The sequence below is a fragment of the Sapajus apella genome, unplaced genomic scaffold (genome assembly GCF_009761245.1).
Source record: "Sapajus apella isolate SASKATOON/1434 unplaced genomic scaffold, GSC_monkey_1.0 scaffold90, whole genome shotgun sequence".
Classification (NCBI taxonomy): domain Eukaryota; kingdom Metazoa; phylum Chordata; class Mammalia; order Primates; family Cebidae; genus Sapajus; species Sapajus apella.
This window is the reverse complement of record NW_022437030.1, coordinates 4,772,490-4,789,594: the sequence shown is the minus strand read 5'-3', so window position 1 is coordinate 4,789,594 and position 17,105 is coordinate 4,772,490. Positions and strand designations below refer to the sequence as shown.

The 17,105-nt window shown below is 42.0% G+C and overlaps 1 long non-coding RNA gene across 1 annotated transcript; it reads right to left on the bottom strand.

The window, feature by feature from the left end:
- Positions 1-1,327: 1,327 nt before the first annotated feature.
- LOC116534927 lies at positions 1,328-16,856 on the bottom strand. Its single transcript, XR_004261951.1, has 3 exons — positions 16,764-16,856; positions 11,548-11,550; positions 1,328-1,577 (listed from the first exon to the last, which is right to left on the bottom strand). It is a non-coding gene; the product is annotated as an uncharacterized LOC116534927 (long non-coding RNA).
- Positions 16,857-17,105: the final 249 nt, after the last annotated feature.

Below are 17,105 nucleotides of genomic sequence, written 5' to 3'. Positions count from 1 at the left end.
TCAGAGGTCTTCACAGCAGCCCCTCCCATCACAGGCCCTAAGGCTTAGGAGGAAAAAGCTGTTTTGTTGGCTGGGCCCAGGGTCCCCCTGCTGTGTGCAGCCTAGGGACTTGGTGTCCTGCATCCCCGCCACTCCAGCCATGGCTAAAAGGAGCCAAGGTAAGCTTGGGCTGTTGCTTGAGAGAGTGCCTGCGCAGCTTTCACGTGACATTGAGCTTGCAGGTGCACAGAAGTCAAGAATTGAGGTTTGGGAACCTCTGCCTAGATTTCAGAAGATGTATGGAAATGCGTGGATGCTCAGGCAAAAGTTTGCTGCAGGGGCAGGGCCTGCATAGAGAACCTCTGCGAAGGCAGTGGAAAAGGGAAATGTGGGATCAGAGCTCCCACAGAGAGTCCTTACTGGGGCACTGTCTGGTGAAACTGTAAGACAAGGGCCATGATCCTCCAGGCCCCAGAATGGGAGATCTACTGACAGCTTTCACTGTGTACCTGGAAAAGCTGCAGACACGCAAAGCCAGCCCATGAAAGCAGCCAGGAGTGGGACTACACTCGCAAAGCCACAGGGTTGGAGCTGCCCAAGGCCATGGAAACCTACTTCTTACAGCAGTGTGACCTGGATGTAAGACCTGGAGTCAAAGGAGATCATTTCGGAGCTTTAAACTTTGACTGCTCCACTGGACTTCAGACTTACATAGCCCCTGTAACTCTTGTTTTGGCTAATTTTTCCTATTTGGAAGTGCTGTATTTATCTAACACCTGTGCCCCGTTTATATAGGAAGTCACTAGCGTGCTTTTGACTTTTTGCCTTGTCTCAGAGAAGACTTTGGACTGTGGACTTCTGGGTTAGTGCTGAGATGAGTTAAGACTTTGGGGGCCTGTTGTGAAGGCATGATTGGCTTTGAAATGGGAGGGCATGAGATTTAGAGGGGTGGAATGATATGGTTTGGCTCTGTGTCCTCACCCAAATCTCACCTTGGATTGTACTCCCATAATTCTCATGTGTTGTGGGAGGGACCTGGTGGGAGATAATTTGAATCACAGGGGTGGTTCCCCCATACTATTCTCATGGTAGGGAATAAGTCTCACGAGATCTGATGGTTTTATCATGGGTTTCCACTTTTGCATCCTTCTCATTCTCTCTTGCCACCACCATGTTAGAAGTGCCATTAGCCTCCCACCATGATTCTGAGGCCTCCCCAGCCTTGTGAAATTGTAAGTCCAATTAAACCTTTTTCCTCCCAGTCTCGGGTATGTCTTTATCAGCAGTGGGCAATGGACTAACACAATAATGATTTCTTTTTCTTTGCACAGATGCCCACTAATGGTGCTGCTGGGTCGAATGGTAGTTCTATTTTTTAGTTCCTTGAGAATTCTTCACACTGTTTTCCACATTATCCTGATTTTAAAGCTAAGGGAGCTGAGGCTTCATGGGATTAGCTACCTGATTCAAGGGTTTGTAACTGCTGCGTGGACACAGCCAGAACTCTGAGTTCTGACCTGGATTTTTTTTTTTTTTTTTTTTTTTTTTTTGAGATGGAATCTTGCTCTGTTGGCCAGGCTGGAGTGCAGTGGTGCAATCTCATCTCACTTCAGCCTCTGCCTCCAGATTCAAGCCATTCCCCTGCCTCAGCCTCAGAAGTAGCTGGGATTACAGGCATGCGCTACAGTGCCCTGAAAAATTTTGTATTTTTAGTAGAGACAGGGTTTCACCATGTAGGCCAGGCTGGCCTCAAACTCCTGACCTCAAGGGATTTGCCCGCCTCTGCTTCCCAAAGTGCTGGGATTACAGGCGTGAACCACTGTGCCTGACCTGACCTGGATTCTTAACCAGGTGGCCACACTCCCTTCTTTGGAATGCACTGTCTCATGGTCTTTTTCTTTTTCTCACACTGTGGAGACACCTGTCCCATTTGACAATCAAGGGAAGAGAGGTCAAGGCTCTCTGAAAGTTACTTGGAAAATTACTAAGAGAATCAGGTCCAACAATAACCCTGGCTCATGGCTCCCTAATCGAGCTAAGGAAAGAAAAAAGAGAATGGCCCCAAACACCCCTCAGCACTCATACAGCCACTCAGCTGAGGACCGAGGCTGGCAGGACATCAGTAGGTCACATGCCCCCACCTTCTGGCAGGGTAGGCATTGAGCGAGGCAGACAGACCCCAAGAGAAACAAGTGGAAAAGCCTGAGGGAAGAGCCCACCACGCAAATACCTGTAAAATCTTTTTAGGTTCAAACTGTGTTTTGCAACAGTCAGGAAGAGAAAGAAAGAAAGAGAGAGAGAGAGAGAGAAAGGAGGGAAGGAAGGAAGGAAGGAAGGAAGGAAGGAAGGAAGGAAGGAAGGAAGGAAGGAAGGAAGGAAGGGAGAAAGAAAGAAGGAAGGAAGGAAGGAAGGAAAGAAAACAAAGAAAGAAAGAGAGAGAGAGAAAGAAAGAAAGAAAGAAAGAACGAACGAAAAAAAGAAAGTAGTTGCTAAGAAAGCTTTACTCCTGATTGAAAGGAAATCATTCCTGCAACTGGAAGCAAAAGTTGTACGGAGCAGGGAAATATGGTCCAGCTTATTTGAACATTTCTTCCCCATTTTCTGCCCTGATGGGAAATATCAGGAAATAAGAGGGCATAACGAAAAGAAGTCCGGGGATCCCCTCACCCCAGGATTCACAAGCAGCTCTTTCATAAATGGAACTGCTGATCACTCAGTACCGAGCCCATGCTGACTCAGCCTTCACATGAAGAAGGAAGAAGCTCTTCAGAGACAAGTCTGACAGCAGGAGATTGACTTGCGAGCACAGCATTTCAGCACCCACCAGGCGTGAGAAGTCTTCTCCACTGCTTTGCTGGAACATCTGTCTGCTTTGGCCATCTCTGTCAATCCTAAAGAGCTTCTCAAAAACAGGAATTATTATTTATTAGTTGTGTTGTCCTTTAGTGCTTTATCCGGCACATATGAGGCTCAGTAATTTGAACTGGCAACAGCTGGGTTTGTGTAGGAAGGTGCTTATTTGGGATCCAAGTATTTTCCTTTACATCTTACTCTGTATATATATTTTGACTCCAGCTAATAGGCTGAGAAGGGTTATTAAAGATATTTAGTGACATTGCCACTTTAATAAAACTTTATACAATATATAAAATAAAAAGAAAGAAATATTTGCTTTATGTGTTTTTCCTATATCTCCTGATTGTGGATGCCTGGGAGGTGAGACATACTCATGGATGGACCAGCAGTATCCTTCACTGATAGCAGTTTCTGAAATACTTTTTTATTTTGAGACAGTCTCACGATGGCGTGCACAGCTCACTGCAGCCTCAACCTCCGGCTCAAGCGATGCTCGCACCTTGGCTTCCCAAGGTACTGGGATCACAGGCATGAGCCACCACACCCAGCAACTTCTGAAATATTAAGAATGGCTCTTTAGAGGTCATAATCATTCTCTGTAATGTGTGTTTTAAATAATCCCTTAAGATGAAATATAGCAAAGAAGAGTAAATGCCACCAACACCATTAGTTTTAAGTCTCAAAATAGTTAGAAGTTGTTGAGTAAAACCTATGCCCTAACATTTAGTGTCATTTAATGCCCTAACATTTTTATCTATTTCCGTTCATCCCTACAAAGTTCCTGGATTCATTTCAGCCACAGCTTTGTATTAAGTATCCTGTATGCAAGGGAATGGTTCTGCTTTCCCGGGTTGGTGGGTCTCTGCAGTTAAAGGTGAGTTTCTCAGCACTCGAACTTAGAGATTCCAAATGAGTCGTACCCTTTGGGCTGATTCTGACTTGCCAGACGCTTTCAACTATAAAGACAGCCAGGGAAAATGAGAAGCAGCATCTGAAAAGATGGCTGGTTTCACCCCATCATACACAGCCTCCCCCAACAAGTGACTGGTAGATCCCCCCAACCTTTATTCTTCCATTCAAGTTGGGAAGGATCAGAACAAAAGGGAAAGAAAACAGGGGAGCCTGAAGAGAGAGCAGCCCAGCGCGCATGAGTAAATGTCAGGTTGTATGGGAGGGTTATAATTAAAGTCCAAGATGACAGATAACTATAAAATCAGATTGGTTCCTTTCCACATGGAAGGAAAACATAATGTTGTCGCCCAACCCAAGCTTTTTTGTAAATTGAAATTACAGTTTTATTTGGAGCTATTTTTAAAGGTCCATTAATTAAAAATTGGAAGTCATGCCAATGCAAGAAATACCATAAAAGGTGTTAGATTTAATGATCACCAAGGACTATAATTAAAAGATGATGTTCTCTGAATATCAAGCACTCTAAATCCATGTTTGTTTTTAATTGAAAAATAAACAAATTCGGGAGCAAAGAAAAAAAATAGAAAAGATACGTGCAAAATGTAATGATAATGGTTGACTTCTAAACAGCCAAGGAAATTATAGTCATCATGTGTGGGAAAAGAACAAACACCTCTTAATTGCATTTCATTATAACGTACCTTTCTCTGCTCAGTTGTATATATTAATTATAAAAATCGTGTTGCAGAGTGGAGAGGCTCTACAATAGTTTTTCCCCCTTCCTCCCTTAATTCTGTCTGAAGCAGGATGGAAGAACAATATCATCTGTCATCTGCAGAAAGAGCTTTCAAAGACAAAATCATAAAAAGAATGAAAGGCTATTATATAAAAAAGAAAAAAAATGCTTTGATTTCACAGATTTTCCACTTATTAATGTTTAAGGTTATCTGTTCTTTTAGCAAAGTATCTTCTCATATTGTTTTGTATGTGTATGTTCAGGTAACATCACTTTCTGATAACTGTATCACATGGCACATGCATTACGTAGATAATTGTTCATGGAAGGAGAGAGTGGGTAGGAAGAAGTATTATTATGGAAAGATGCCATGCAGGACTTGAAGAATTTTCTTTCTTTTTTTTTTTTATTGTACTTTAGGTTCTGGGGTACATGTGCAGATCATGCAGGGTTGTTGCATAGGTACATGCATGGCAAGATGGCTTGCTGCCTCCATTCCCCATCATCTATATTTGGCATTTCTTCCCACGTTATCCCTCCTCACCCTCCCCACCCCCTACTGTCCCTCCCCTAGCCACCCCCAAAACTGACCCCAGTGTGTGATGCTCCCCTCCCTGTGTCCACGTGTTCTCATTGTTCAATACCCGCTTATGAGTGAGAACATGCAGTGTTTGATTTTCTGTTCTTGTGTCAGTTTGCTGAGAATGATGGTTTCCAGAGTCATCCAAGTCCCTACAAAGGACACAAACTCATCTTTTTTTAATGGCTGCATAGTATTCCATGGTGTATATGTGCCACATTTTCTTTGTCCAGTCTTTCATTGATGGGCATTTGGGTTGGTTCCAGGTCTTTGCTATTGTAAACAGTGCCACGATGAACATACGTATGCATGTGTCTTTATACTAGAACGATTTATAATCCTTTGTGTATATACTCAGTAATGGGATTGCTGGGCCAAATAAAATTTCTATTTCTAGTTCCTCAAGGAATCGCCACACTGTCTTCCACAATGGTTCAACTAATTGACACTCCCACCAATAGTGTAAAAATGTTCCTATTTCTCCACATCCTCTCCAGCATCTGTTGTCTCCAGATTTTTTAATGATCACCTTTCTAACTGGAGTGAGATGGTATCTCAATGTGGTTTTAATTTGCATTTCTCTAATGACCAGTGATGATGAGCAGTTTTTCATGTTTGTTGGCCTCGTATATGTCTGACTTGAAGAATTTTCTAAGGTGAGTCAAAATATGAAAGTGGTGGATTGGATTTGAGGCCAATGTTCCTTATTGACAGGCTGCTATTTACTTGTACTTAGGAAAATGATGGAAGTAATGGAGTATGTACAATAAGAAAGGCCCCAGTTAGGGACTCCAAGGACCCCAAGACTGCCAGTGTTCGAGACGATGGAACGTTGTTGTTGTAAGCCAAGGTGGCCTTAGGAATTCTGCTTTATCAGAAATCTGCAGAAACAGGTGAGATCCATCTGTTTGGCAAGGGTTAATGTGTGATTCCAGAGAGAGCTTGGGATCTAACCTGGGCTTTTAGGAGATGTGTGTGCATAATTGCAGTTTTCTGGGCAGAGGTCCATAAATTACCAGATTCTTGGCTGCATCTGTAACCCAGAAAGGCTTAAGTAAGAACTGCTGCTCCAGGCCTTGGGTGCTCAATGTGTGGTCCACGGACCAGCAGCATAGGCATCACCTGGGAGCTTATGGAAATGCAGAATCTCAGGCTCCACCCTAGATCTGCAGAATTAACACTGATATTTCAGCAAGCTCCCTGGGCGATTCACGTGTGCTTGAAAGTGTGAGATGTGTTTATTTTAACGACGCCACGAAGAAAATCCACATTCATAGCTGTGTTTTCCTATCCATGTCTGTGGATCACAGAGACTCAGGTTCAACTCCAGGCTCAGCTGTGTGATCTTAGCCCTTAAGAAAGTAGCAAAAATCAATACCTTCCTCATATGTCTGTTATGAAAATTAAATGAGATCATGTGTGAAAAGCATTGACCAGAATGCCTGGCACATAGGACTCTATAATAGTTATTATTCTTACACATTTCCTGGATTTTGTCAGATCCTGGAAATTATTCACGATATCAAAACTGTCATGATCTACAAGTCTAAAGAAGTGGTTCTCAACCAGAGGCAATTTTGCTCCTGAAGCACATTTGGCAATGTCTAGAGACGTTCTGGATTGTCATACCTAGGGGACAGAGACTCTGGCAACTCATGAGTAGAGACCGGGGGACTGCTGAACACCCTACACTGCACAGGATAGCTTCCACACAAAGAATTATCTGGCCCCAGAGTCTCAATAGTGCTGAGACTGAAGAACTCTGGTCAAAAAAACAAGGGAATGAAAAATGTACTTGATTAGGTCTTTGAGCCAGCATCCAGTTTCTAGGAGTACTTGAAAGGTCACTTGTCAATTTAGCTTTGAAACTACAAATGCAAAATGGAAGTGCGACTTTTTAATATGCCAAAATTCTCCGTAAGGCTGCCACTGGAATTTTACAAGGAAGGCAAGAGGTGACTGATCAACCTATGGAAGTTAGGTCCCTCTCATCCCGTCCTGCCATCCATACCTCAGCACCTTGTTCATTTTCTTTGGTGAACTCTTCATGCTTAGTAAGTATTGTGATCTTCTTATGCGCACAATTCTGCTCCGCCTTAATAGGAAATATTAATGGGAGATTTCTTACGTGCATGTAACCTGATACTCCCATGCTTGGCACAGAGGGGAGAAGCATTTGTTTAATGAGCAAATTTGTGCTGGGCTTGCCTCTAGGATATTGGTGAGACACATCAGGGACTTTACCTGTTCCTCTGGTCCCTCTATCTCTTTAAAAACTTGAGGTCAGGCACAGTGGCTCACAGCTGTAATCCCAGAACTTTGGGAGGCCAAGACAGGTGGATCACTTGAGGACAGGAGTTCGAGACCAGCTTGGTCAACATGGCGAAACCCCGTCTCTCTAAAAATACAAAAATTGATCGGGCATCGTGGCTCAAGCCTGTATTCCCAGATACTCAGGAGGCTGAGGCAGGAGAATCCCTTGAACCCGTGAGGCGAAGATTGCAGTGAGCCAAGATTGTACCACTGCACTCCAGCCTGAGCAACAGAGAAAGACTCTGTCTCAAAACATAAAAATAGAAAACAAAAATAAATAAAAACTTGAGACAAAGCTAGAATAAAACCTTGAGTTTGGGGTTACTTTATATCTCCTAAGGATTCCCAGAAATTAGATGAAATAAAATAGAGGAAAATAAGCAGATGTATTTTCCACCCACAGGCAGAACAGTGGCATGGTAAAGACAGCAGGCTTTAACAATTATTTTTTAAAAAAAGAAAGATGATGGACTCTGGGTATAGGCAGAACTGCATCCACATTAGCTTCAATATTTACTATGTGACTTTATGGTTTTTTTTTTTTTTTTGAGACAACTTCTCACTCTGTCACTCAGACTAGAGTGCAGTGGTGCAATCTTGGCTCACAGCAACCTCCACCTCCCAGGCTCAAGCAATTCTCCTGCCTCAACCTCTGGAGTAGCTGGGATTACAGGTGCATACCACTACCATCTAGCCAATTTTTGTGTTTTTAATAGAGAGCAGGTTTCACCATGTTGGTCAGGCTAGTCCTGAACTCCTGACCACAAATGATCCACCCGCCTCAGTCTCCCAAAGTGCTGGGATTACAGGTGTTAGCCACTGTGCCCAGCCACTCTGTGAATTTACAAGTTACTCAACAGTTCAAACGGGACTAATCATTAGAATGACTTCGGAAGGTATTCTGAGAACACAATCATACAGCAAGAAGGTATTCTGAGAAGATAATGATATGGCAAATATTCAACACACACTGACCACAGCACTGCCATGTGTAGAGCACCGTGCTAGGTGTTGGCACATATAAACCACTTGGCATGGTACCTGATATAGCATGAGTGTGTGGCACAAGCCACAGTTAATACATACGCTGTGCTCACACTGCTCTCACATGCTCTCACAGACAAGCTGGGTTCATGAAGGAAACCCAGGAATCCCAGCAGGGATGCCTGCCTTTTGCAGCTTGTCACCACCACTTGGGCAAGATTAGTGGTGACTTGAGGATTGCGCCATCTTGGTGCCCACTAGTGTTTGGCTTTGTGAAAAGAATCAAAGGATGGTTAAAAATACTTGAAGTCAGCAAATTAAAGTGTCCTTTGTCAACTCTTTAAAATTAGGTAGGAAGGACACATCAAAGTAGTCTGGGAAAATAAATTACTGCCTTAGGAAATGGAAGAGAAGTGTTTGTGCAAGATTTATCACCGTGAGCAACACAATGTCTGAAAAGTAGACCCAACCTAAATATCCAGAGAATCATTTGGGAAATTAGGAAAGTCTGTGAAATGGATTTTTTTGCTTTAAAAAAATATTAAAATTACATAAATCTATAGAAAATATACAGGAATGTTTGTGTACATAACACCTATATGAAAATACATCTCTATGATCTAGTTATTCATAATAAAATATAAGACACGAATAAAGTTATATCAAGCTGGGAGATGATGTGCTCTATTCATTTTTTATTCAAAATTTTCTTTAATCCTGCTAAAACCTTTTTCTAATTAAGAATAATAACATCAATAATAATAATTGAATATTTTAGGGTTAGCTAGATTAATAAGAATTTTTCTATTTTGGGAAAAAGAAAACCTTTAAAAAAGATCCCAGAAGGAGAGAAATAAATAAAAACACATTGAAGAAATTAAATATGGCCAGTGGGTAAACTGTAATTCCCTAGTGCCTAACAGAAACAGAATGTTATGCAGATGGTCATTTTGCATGCTTAACTAGAGAGAGAGGAGCAGGTACTCTGGAGAAGGCAAAAAGGGAAAGGTTGCACTTTGGAGCAGGACTTTACCAAGCAAATTTTCATCTCTCCTCAAACTTAAGTCCACTTTGTACAACCAAATCCTGGACTATGACCACCACCCAACACAGCAAATCAAAATGTTCAGATACTCATGTTTTGGGTTCAGCAAGACCTGTTTCTAAATTCCTGTGTCACCTCTTCTTTGCTGTTTGACTTTGGGCAAAGTGTTTGATGTCTCTTCCACAAGGCTGCTTTGAGCATCCAATGAAACAGCTAAAACACTTAACACCAATAACTGCTCAATCAGCATCTGTTAATTACACTATGAATATTACCATTCTAATATGTTGTTCTCACACTCCGTTTTATTCCTGTCTGGGAGTCAAGTAAAGGGCCAGGCTGCTTGGGGTGTTGGGATGAAGGTCTCCTTTTTGGCTTTATCTTCCATGCCAAAACTCAAACTCCAACCTGTGAGCTTCTTCCATTGCTAATTGCTGCTCCCCACACAGTGATAGCTGTGTCTTTCCTGTTTGGTAGCTGATGAATCAATCAAAAGATGCTTTTTTAAAGTAGTGATTTGGGGGTTGCTTAAATGCCTGATAGAATGTGTGACACTGACATGGGGACTACGTTTACCACAGCATGTTCTCAGAGGGTGCCAGACAGGTGCCCAGCCCAAACCTACTCAGGATCAATGTGCAGCAAGTTGGTAAATGCCTACCGAGTCCTAGTTCTAGTTTCTATGGTAATGGTGGTTTGAAGGCCAATATTGCAACAATCCTATTTGTAGATATCTGCAGCATGGCTTTTAATCCCCAAACAGTGCTGTTTTCCCTTGTTCTCTTTCTGAAAATCATTCCTGTTCAAAACTTATCTGATTCCTATACTGTACCATAAAAACTCTGTTCTCTACACGGCAGATTGAAATCTCTGAGTACAGCACATTTCTGGTAAGGACTCAATATCTGCTAACAGTGTATGGAGCAGTGTGTCTGAAAAAAACATGGGTTTTAAAGTGGGATTCCCCCAAATTCTCTGTAATTCAAGTCAACTATTAAGTGCCTACTGGGTGCTGAGCCCAGTTCTAGAGGCTGCTGGCAAGATGAAGAATGAAAAGAGTGTAAATATTAACAAACACCATCCAGACATCAAGGACTTCAGAGTGGAGTTGGGGGAAATGGTCATGTTTACATCTCAGAATGATGCAAGAAAAATTAATAAGGGCTTATCTAGCTGTAATGAAAGCCTGGAGCCTTCACCAAGGAGAAATAAAGACATTTTGGTTATAGGAGCAGGCAAGGAAATTAAAGACATCTGGACGAATACCACAGAAGTGCAGTTCTTGAGCTGGGCATTACAGAATGAGATGGGCAAAGAATGAAGAAATGACACTTCCAGCTAAGAGAACAGCATGATCAAGGAAACAGAAATGCATTTTGTATTAGAAATGGTAGGGAAAAATCAAGAGTGGCAAGGACTTTGATTATATAGGGGAAGGCTGTAAGGGTTATTGCCGAGTTTAGAATGAGGAAACTGAGGCCAGCACAAAAAGATTAAATGCCAATTTATTCAGCTCCTGGGTGAGGCTCCGTTGTCCCGGGGAAAGAGGCCAGAGAAGTCACACCTGACTCCTCTGGAAGTGGGGTTTTATAGGAAGTGAAGGCGTTTGATTGGTTGCTGAGAAACAGGGTGTGGTCGGGGCAGGCTGCTATTGGTAGGTAGGCAGTGTTTTCCAATGGCAGGCTAGAGCTCATATGTTGATGGTATTAGTCATTATAGCAACACCTGCCATTTACTGACTACCTGTCATCTTCTTGACTCCACAATACCTTATACCTTATTAATACCTTATTAATAAAAACAAATTTCTGTTAATATGTAGAAAGGACTTGCCGTATCAGGCGCTGTGCTAAGCACTTGATGTGCATGTTTATTACTAGTAAATAAGCTCTGTAAGCTGTTGGAGATTTTTGTTTTCTCTGTTCTGCTTCTAAACAGATTTGTGACACACGGAAACATTCTTCAAGCAATGCAGCAGGTGAACACATGAACTTTCAGGACAGCTCCACACCTCACCAACCATGTGACTCAGGACAACGACAAGTTACTCCCCCTTCTTGAAGCTCAGTTTCCTCATCTATAAAATGAGATGCAGTTAAATTCGTGCCTTCCCAAGGTGATTGAGAAAAGTAAATAACAGACTACCTGAAAAGCGCCTGGCATGGAGCCTGGCCATGGTAAACACTTAATAAATGCTATTTATTATTATCATTTTACCACCAGCAGTCTACTGAAGGCCAATGAAGCTATCCTGAGAGCCTACTGAAAACTGAGAGAAAACACTGCATTTCTTTTGCCCGTTTTCTACCACCTGGCATGTTGATCTTTTTTTCTAATTATCAGCTAAAAGGTTAAACTTGATGACTTCCAAAAAAAAAAAAGAAGAACTTGATGACTTCAATATAATCCTGGCTCTGAAATACCCATTTTTCAATACCCCATGCAAATACTCCTCCTCCAGGAATCCTTGCTAGGTCTCTTCAACCTACAAAGCTCTCCCTCTCTGCTGAATGCTTAGCTATTGCTCATCTTAAGCTGTTCATCATTATGAAATTGGGGCAAGGAGAAGAGTACCTCATCTACCTCTGAGCCCTCAGAGTGCCTTGGAGCAGAGTAGAAGGTACGGGATGGAGGTGAGCGTGGTGTTAGGGAACTCTGGCAGGTGCTGACTCATCCTGCACCCATAAACACCCACCCAATCAGTTAGCAGCCACTCTCCTGTCTTTTCATACCCATCTTTCTTCTTAGAGTTCCACATCAAGACTGAATTTTCATCAGTCACCCATGCTGGAGTACAGTGGCACAATCCTGGCTCACTGCAGCCTCTGTTGATTCTCCCGCTTCAACCTCCCTGGTAGCTGGGATTACAGGTGCATACCACTATGCCTGGCTAATTTTTGCATTTCAATAGAGAGGGTGTTTTGACGCATTGCCCAGGCTGGTCTCGAACTCCTGAGCTCAAGTTATCCCCGCCACTTTGGCCTCACAAAGTGCTGGGATTACAGGCATAAGCCACTGTGCCTGGTCCCTGAGGCCACTTTCTTCTTAAAAATTGTATTGTGCTGCTGAAAATATGCCATGATTCATCTTTCATTGTCTCTTGATTCACTACCGCTATGTTTTAAGGTGTTTGGGGTTTAGGTCTTTTTTAAAAAAAATCATCAAGTATTTAACTCAATGTCTCTCCTTTTTATTGATAGAGACTCAAGCCTACTGATTAACTTTTCAATCAAAGCTGCCTGCAACACACAAGGCAGCTGCAATAGCAGCTTTGGCAACAACCGAAGTAGTCATTTAGCTGACTTCTCTATTTCTAGTTACCCCTCTGTGCTGAATCTGTACATCTGTGATTTCATAGCCTTCACAGAATCCTCTCTATATGTTAGGATTATTACTCTCCACCTTTTCCATTTGAGAAAATGGAAGATCAGAGATGTAAGTAGCTTGTCAAAAGTCACACAGCCGATAAATGGCAGAGTCAAGGAACTAATCTGGCCACCATGATGCAGGAGTCCACTCTCTTGACCACTAGTCCACTGGGTTTATCACCTTCTCTTCTGTTTGCATTCACTGAGAACTCATTGAGAGCAGTGGCTTTGTCTCTTTTACAGTTGCCTAGCAGCCTGGTACCAAGCAGGTGCTCAAAATGTTCAAATCACTTGTTCTTTCTAGAAATAAGTGCCTAACCTGGGTCAGACCAGTTCTAGATCAGTGGGTGGGGGGCCTGGAAGGGGGCTGGAGCAGTGAATAAGGTAGCGCAGGTCTCATGAGGCTTAAGTTGCATTCAGTGGAGTGTCCTGCTTTAACTCTTGGTGTGCTATGATAAACTCATTGTTTCTTGGACCTTTGCTTAATGTGGATTCTCTGGTTTTCTGGAAATCAACATCATAAATCTGACTACTCCTGCCAGGTGTTCTTGATCACTGCCCCGGGAAGTTGACTGCTATGACCTCACTTCCTTTCTTTCTTTCAGAACGTATTAGGTTGGTGCAAAAGTAATTGTGGTTTTTGCCATTAAAAATAAGGGCAAAACCTGCAATTACTTTTGCACCAACACCATAGACTACAAAGACACCTGGATCCACTTAAACAACGGTAGAGAAAGAAACAATAAGAAGTAGCACCCAGGCAATGAAGCTGCAGAAAAGAGGGCTGGAGATGGGGAATCTCCCTGCTGGAGAGTCTGTCTCTCCTGCTTCACAGTTGAATTGAGGAGTGTTTTAAGCCTACTTTGTTTGCCGTCAACATCGAAATGTCTTTCTTGATTTTAAACTTCTGGAAGGTGAGACAGAGAATATGTGTGGTTACGCAAATGGCCTGGTGATATCAGTTCACTGTTCCCACAGCAGATGGCTGGCTTTCTATGACCTGAATTTTATCATCCTTTGGAAATATTTGCTAACTTGCTGACCCTTTCTGGGAGTCAGCTTTTCGATGAGTAAAATGAGTGTGTACTTCAGGCTCCTCTGAGAAGTAGCTGTCTGGCTTTCTTCTGGGTCCCCTTCCAAGAGTTAGGATATGCTGTGATGCCTCAGTGACAGTGGCTGAGCTGGTTTTTGGTGGGGAATTGGGTGAAGCCAGAGCAGATGGGAAAGTAGCTGGTGCTGCAGAGGTCTCCACTGGCAATGAGAAGCAAATCCTTAGGAAACTATTGGTTTTCCACAAGCGGTGATACACACTCATGACTGGCACCCAGGCAAATCTTGCCAAACCCCATCATGTTACCCGTTCATTTCAGGGCCAGAAGCCTTTTGTCAAGGAAGGTAAGGAAGAGCTTCTGATGATGATGGCCAAGTTCTCATTGACTCAAGTTTCAATCTTCACACAGATTTCTGTTCTTGTTATTTAATTTCCTTCTCATCAGACAGAATTAAATACCAAATACCATTCCCAGGTCTTCTAAAGTCCAATTGCCCAAATGCTTTGTTTCCAACTTGCATAAAAGTTTAAATTTCCTCTTCCCCTGCTCAAATTTCTGCCAAAACAGTCATCAACAATGAAATTTTTGAAGATAATTAGCATATCAGATATCATAATAAGCTAATCATGTATTTCTTGGATTATACTTCTCTGGTTAGCTGTTGTTAATCACAAATATTATTAATGTCATTTGAAATATTCCTGTTGGCGGATGTTTTTATGCTTGAAGAATTCCAGCTAAAAGTCTTCAGCTACGGATGCAGACCCTTCCCCCACACCAGCCCCACCCAACCATGAGAGGCAAGATTCAATCGTGTCTTGTTGAACAGGGTTAACCTTCAGGGGAAACAGTATTAAGGGAAGTAATTATCCATTCACACTGAGCTGGCTACAAATAAAGTGAGAAAATCACCTTCTCAGAACTCACATGAAAAACATAATGTAGTTAATATTAAATAAAGGGATTGGGCAACCTGGCCTCTTTTTACAGTGTGTGCTGATGTGTCCTTGATCAGGGGCTGTTTTGTTTATGATTAATGAATGACTCACCTTGGGCTGTGTTCCGTTCAATGCATACCTCATTATGAATTTGAAGGGGTCGTTTCTTTCTTGGATTTAAAATAAGAATCTCTTTGTACATTCAGAAGGTTAGGAGTTTGATATTGGTGCAAAAATTAGGGCAAAGAGAATTGGGGTTCATTTGCTTTGGGTTATTTCTTGTTGTTGTCGTTGCTGTTGTCCCCTTGTAATGTTCAGAATTTGAAGAAAAATTCTAAGCCCGGGCTCCAATTTTAAAGTAGATTCTGACATTATACGGCTTGGGCTCAACTTAACTGTGGCAGTAGTACCGTCCTATAGTGCTGTGAATCAGGAGAGCTTGATGTCCCTCCCCAGGAGGTTATCCAGGCTGCTCTCCAGGAGGGGTTTGTGGAGAGGGATTCAAACAGCACAAACGTAAATCAAAAGGAAACAAAATCTGAAGCCCCGGTATTCAGATAGAGCATATAGTCCACCAGCCTCTCTTTTAATATCTTCTGTTTTCTTTAAAGCTGTGTTTTCTGTTCATTACTGTTTAATTTCATTTAAACTTAATGTCAGAATGAGTAGTAGATTGCAATGTAATTTACCAAACCCTACCAAACCCAATGTTGATGCAGAAGGTCATAACTGGGTTAAAAAACTGCACGCCTTTTTTTGTTGTTGTTTTGCAAGATCCCTGACAAATAAAACCATCTGAAAAGAAAATATGTATCTCTTTATTTATATATATATATATATATATATATGTGCATGCACACACAAAAACATACACACCAACCATACCCACAAACACATATCAGAGGAAGATAGATGATAGATGATAGATAGATAGATGATAGACAGATATCAATCTGCAAGTACAGATTTTCTTTTTTTAATTCAGACAAGAGGGATACTACCCAGAAGGGAGAGCTTCTATGTTTGAGACACAGCCCCAAGGTGGTGGGAGGTGAGCACTTTCAGACTGACCATCACTTCCACCAGTGCGCACACACACGTGTGGTTTGACCACCGGTGGGCCTCACCACAGCTCAGTTAATGATCTTTCCACAGGGTTATGTGTGTTCACTTGTGCATTCAAATGAGGGCTTGTCACGCAGAAATAAAAGCATATGCAGGAACAGGTCTTGGCAGTTGACTAAGGATACCCACTTCATGGTAGACATAGTTCATTAGTCACCTAGCCAACTTTTTTTAAAGTCAAGTTATTTCTTTATGTGTGACAGAAACTATGTCCTTTGATCATAGCCATTAAGATGGGATTAAATAACAGCAAATCTTAGAGACCCAAGCATTACTCCTGGTTCTGTCACTAACTGACCATGTGACCTTGGGCAGGTCATTTTCCCTCTCTGGGCATCAAGGCCGTTTCTGTAAAAGGAGGACTTTGGACGTAGACCTTAATATTGTTCCTAACATAAACTTTCTATGATTTTTTTCTTAGAAATGATACCCTTCCCGTCAATTGTCTATGATTCTGTTAAAATACAAGAATAGCTGACACAAAATAGGAAACACCTCCACTTCAACATGTCTTCTTGGTGGATGTCTTGCTGTTTCACAAATTAAATGCAGGAGATCGAAGTCTTTCTTGTCTTTCACCATAACCTCATCTGCCTCACAGGCCTAGGAGCACCTGTCACACACTAAGTACGTTCAGGTTTTGTTGATTACTCTCATGAAATACCATAATGGGCCACTTTAATGGCAACAAACCAATATAGTTTCTACAACTAGAAATAGAACTCTCTTTTATTTTCTAACTTCATCAATGAAAATATGATAACTGGAATTGTGTTACTCCTAAGGAAAACACCAAGCATAATCTTTTCAGATTTTTTTTTTTTTTTTGACAGGGTCTCTCTGTCAGTCAGGCTAGAGTGCAATGGTACATCCACAGCTCACTGAAGACTTGACCTTCCTGGCTCAAACAATCCTCCCACCTTAGCCTCCCAAGTAGCTAGACTACAGGCACACACCACCATGCCTGGCTAATTTTTCATATTTTTTTTGTAAAGATGGGATGTCATGATGCCGCCTAGGCTGGTCTCAAACTCCTGGGCTCAAATAATCTACTCATCTGAGCCTCCCAAAGTGTTAGGATTACAGGTGCCAGCCACTACACCCAGCTTAGATATTTTTTCTTTATAGATAGTAATACAATTTGACAACTTCCAAAACAAAGTAAATGTCTAAGAAATGTAGCAAAGTTTCATAGGAAAGTTTCCTCAAATTACCAT